This window comes from Limulus polyphemus, unplaced genomic scaffold (assembly GCF_000517525.1).
Source record: "Limulus polyphemus unplaced genomic scaffold, Limulus_polyphemus-2.1.2 Scaffold5623, whole genome shotgun sequence".
Lineage (NCBI taxonomy): Eukaryota > Metazoa > Arthropoda > Merostomata > Xiphosura > Limulidae > Limulus > Limulus polyphemus.
Genome location: NW_013671233.1, coordinates 51,143 through 56,119, shown reverse-complemented (window position 1 = coordinate 56,119; position 4,977 = coordinate 51,143). Strand labels below are relative to the sequence as shown.

At 32.6% G+C, this 4,977-nt stretch overlaps 1 protein-coding gene across 1 annotated transcript in view; it reads right to left on the bottom strand.

Annotated features, from left to right (window-relative positions):
- Positions 1-2,948: 2,948 nt before the first annotated feature.
- LOC106472802 (receptor-type guanylate cyclase Gyc76C-like) overlaps positions 2,949-4,977 on the bottom strand; it is a gene marked incomplete at its 5' end in the record, with an annotated part of 30,239 nt that continues 28,210 nt past the window's right edge. The window contains one exon of the mRNA XM_022401346.1: positions 2,949-4,952. The remainder of the gene's footprint in view (positions 4,953-4,977) is intronic.

Below are 4,977 nucleotides of genomic sequence, written 5' to 3'. Positions count from 1 at the left end.
CTAGTATAATATGTTGGACATCTCGTCTTCTAGTTTAATATATTGGATATCTCATCTTTTAGTTTAATTTGTTGGACATCTCGTCTTCTAGTTTCATATGCTGGACATATCGTCTTTTAGTTTAATTTGTTGGGCATCTCGTCTTCTAGTATAATATGTTGGGCATCTCGTCTTCTAGTTTAATATGTTGATGTTCTCTTCCTCCTGATTTAATATGTTGGACATCTCGTCTTCTAGTTTAATATATTGGATATCTCATCTTTTAGTTTAATTTGTTGGACATCTCTACATCTACTTTAGTTTATTGGGGCCTTCTCCCCCTCCTGGTTTAACTTGTAGGAATCTCGTCTCCTAGCTTAATTTGTTGAACGTCTCTTCTTCTAGTTTAATATGTTGAGGTTCTCTTTCTCCTGATTTAATTTGTTGGACATCTCGTCTTCCTGAAACTAGAAGACGAGATGTCCAACATATTAAACTAAAATATGTTGGACATATCGTCTTTTAGTTTAATTTGTTGGGCATCTCGTCTTCTAGTATAATATGTTGGGCATCTCGTCTTCTAGTTTAATATGTTGATGTTCTCTTCCTCCTGATTTAATTTGTTGGGTATCTCGTCTTCTAGTTTAATTTGTTGGAACTCTCATCTTCCTTCTTTAGCTTATGAGAACCTCGTCTTTTAGTATAATATGTTGGACATCTCGTCTTTTAGTTTAATATGTTGATGTTCTCTTCCTCCTGATTTAATTTGTTGGGTATCTCGTCTTCTAGTTTAATTTGTTGGAACTCTCATCTTCCTTCTTTAGCTTATGAGAACCTCGTCTTTTAGTATAGTATGTTGGACATCTCGTCTTTTAGTTTAATATGTTGGACATCTCGTCTTTTAGTTTAATATGTTGGACATCTCTTAGTCTAGTTTAATATGTTGGGGCTCTCCTCCTCATTTAATTTTTGGGGCTACTATCTTCCTTGTTTAGCTTGTGAAGATCTTGTCTTCTAGTTTGATTTTTTGGGCATCTCTTCTTCTAATTTAACGACTTTACATATAATGAGTTACTACACAATATTTGCTACTATCAAAATGTTTCTGACTGTACCTGCCTTATCATAAGATTAGTTTGAAATAACAATGACAACAGGCACTATAAAAGTATGGTTATGGGTAAAAAAACAACAACAACAACAACCAATATGTGTAGCTGTAGTTGATGTCAATATTATTACATATTCTTGGTGCACAATTCTTTACATAATTAGTTTAAATTGAATTAGAATCATTATCTATAGATAGAGCTTTACCATGTCAACAATGTTATATCAGTTACAAGTTACGAAACCATTTAAATACAAAGATAATATTTTCCATGAATATAACCATTCTTTGTTGATCATACTTTTATTTTCCTAAATCATGAAAAGACAGTTAAAGTAGACAACACTGAAAAGTCATGGTCAAGTTAGCAAAAAAACAGTTCACACTCACAGAAACTTCTTTATAAATGAATCACTGGCACTATTTTTAAAAAGTCATTCAAAACATCGATGATGTCGTAAGATTTCTCTCAGTGACATCTGTCGTACATTTAACAAACTACAGGATTAGTCAATGTCCTTTAAACAAAGTGATTAGGCAAAATAAAATTTTAACTTTATTTTAGAAATGATGGTCTAAAAGGGATTAGAAAGATGTCAAGAAATAAAATAATTACAGACTCCTTTTTGTCAAATTGTTATAGGTTATTATATTCAAAACATACCATAAACATTCATTTGTGACTCCGGTTAAAGGTCACAAGTCTGGAAAACGTCTAATTACTTTGTAGAGCCATTATTAATAGCCCCTGGAATGTTTTTATATGGTACAACACATAGCATGGTAATGGTTTACAACACCCACCTCTGCGTCCCATAAGTAGGTTTACTATTCTGAAGAAAATACATATCACGTGACATTCGAAGCTTCCCCACCTATTAACATCAATTAAAAACGTCAGATCACGCAACAAAACTTCTACCAAGACAAGCAGAGAACTGATGTTTCAAGTTTATCAGTTTTCCTCCTCGTACCACAAGATAAGCGAAGAACTGATGTCTTGTATCAACATCCCCTTGTTGGCAAGGGATAATTTCTCTGGTGAAGAAATATGTCTGTTAGGAAATGTTCTGGCACTATTTGCTTATAAAGTAGTGACTACGTAACAAAAACAAGTGTTAGCTGACTAGTGGTAGATAAATATGGGGGTTATTTAACCCCCTCTACATACGATTTTATAAAAACGAGGGCTAATATCAGTCAAACAAAATGGCGGCAATATATAATTTTTATTCACAAGGTAAAAACGGAGTTGTGTACAATAAAGTGCCTAAGTAAATTTTAGGACTCACTCAATTCGACTGTATGTTTTCAACAAATAAACAAGATGTCTGAATTTGTGGATGTGATAAAGTGGTGGTAGTTGTATGTGGGTTTTGTATTGCGTCTAGAGGAGAGGGGGTTTCGTTTTACGTCTAGAGGAAAGGGGGTTTCGTATTGTGTCTAGAGGAGAGTGGGTTTTGTATTGCGTCTAGAGGAGAGGGGGTTTCGTTTTGTGTCTAGAGGAGAGGGGGTTTCGTTTTGTGTCTAGAGGAGAGGGGGTTTCGTTTTGAGTCTAGAGGAAAGGGGGTTTCGTATTGTGTCTAGAGGAGAGGGGGTTTCGTGTTCCATGATTCAGATGAATTTGTGTATTTCATAAATAATGTACATCTTTAGAAACTAGATCTATAACAAAATGTTACTGTTTATCATCCTCTAGGAGTTATAAGTATTTACAATGTGTTGGTAGATATGACTCCATTGTGATCATGGCACTCTTGTCTCAGGACAGAAATAACAAAACCTTTGTCAAGTTATTATTAGTAATGTGATCAGGTACAGTTGTCTCAGGACAATAATAACATGGGAAGAAACGAAACCGTTGTATAATTACTTTTATAACATAATTCACAGTCCAACAGTATAACTGCATAAAATAAACATTCTACCATTGAATATATTCGAAACAACAAAAAGTCGTAATACATATAATTTGTGTTCTGAATCTCGAGCACCGGTTCTTAACTTCTGCTATTTTAATAACAAATAACAGGATTGTTTATAATGAGCAAACCACCTCAGTATATTTTACATACTATAGCGTCCTCAGTGGGTCAACAGTAAGACTGAAAGCTTCTAACCCTAAAAACCGGGTTTAGATACCTGTGGCGGGCAAAGCAGAGATTAAATCAGCGATTAAAAACAAACATTCTCTCGGTTTAACAATTTTCATGTTTATCACAAACTTACAGTTCAATAACTTTCATCTGCAAGTTGGAGATGTAGATCAGGCCAGGTGTTTCCTAATGGTTGGCGTCTCAATTTAATTAATTAATTCTTAGAGATCATAGTTGATCCATCAACAATTTAATTGATTAATCTTAGATATCATAGTTGACCATGAAAAATTTAATTAATTAATCTTAGAGATCATAGTTGATCCATCAACAATTTAATTAATTAATCTTAAAGATCATAGTTGATCATGAACAATTTGATTAATTAATCTTAGAGATCATAGTTGATCATGAACAATTTGATTAATTAATCTTAGAGATCATAGTTGACCATGAAGAATTTAATTAATTAATCTTAGAGATCATAGTTGATCCATGAACAATTTAATTAATTAACTCTTAGAGATCATAGTTGATCCATGAACAATTTAATTAGTTAATTCTTAGATATCATAGTTGATCATGAACAATTTAATTAATTAATCTTAGAGATCATAGTTGATCCATGAACAATTTAATTGATTAATTCTTAGAGATCATAGTTGATCCATGAACAATTTAATTAATTAATTCTTAGAGATCATAGTTGATCCATGAACAATTTAATTAATTAATCTTAGAGATAATAGTTGATCATGAAGAATTTAATTAATTAATCTTAGAGATCATAGTTTTCTTTAATCCATGAAACAAAAATCGTGCTCCATTCTTTGAGACAGTGAACAAGGAACTCAATTGTATGAAAATGAATGGGTTATTTTTGGTAGAAGGTATTTAAATTCGATATTTGTCTTATTAGAGCTAAAAAATGTCATATCCTAGTTGCTATGAAAGCACACTTTTCAAACTGTGTAAATTACAAAAGTTACAAAGTCGGAGAACACTAACTAAGATGTCTATAGTGTCTACCATATTCAAGAACACTAAGTAAGATGTCCATAATGTCTTTACCACATTGGAGAATACTAAGTCAGATGTCCATTGTGTCTTTACTATATCGGGGAACACTAAGTCAGATGTTCATAATGTTTTTACCACATTGGTGAATGCTAAGTAAGATGTCTACCATATTCGAGAACACTAACTAAGATGTCTATAGTGTCTTTACCACATTGGTGAACACTAAGTAAGATGTCCACAGTGTATTTACCATATTGGAGAATACTCAGTAGGATGTCCACAGTGTCTTTATCATATTGGAGAACACTAAGATGACCATAGTGTCTTTACTATATTGGAGAACACTAAGATGACCATAGTGCCTTACTATATCAGAGAACATTAACTCAGACGTCCATAATGTCTTTACCATATCAGAGAACATTAAGTTAGACGTCCATAATGTCTTTACCATATCAGAGAACATTAAGTCAGATGTCCATAATGTTTTTACCATATCAGAGAACATTAAGTCAGATGTCCATAATGTCTTTACCATATCAGAGAATATTAAGTCAGATGTCCATAGTGTTGTTAAAATATAAGGGTCATAATGGATATCTATTACTACTTATTTGTTGGATATATATGGAGATGATTCATATCTAGTTCATGGATTTCTGTAGAGATATTCCATACCTATTTGTTAGATTTCTATGGATACAGACCATACCTATTTGTTAGATTTCTATGGATACAGACCATACCTATTTGTTAGATTTCTATGGATAA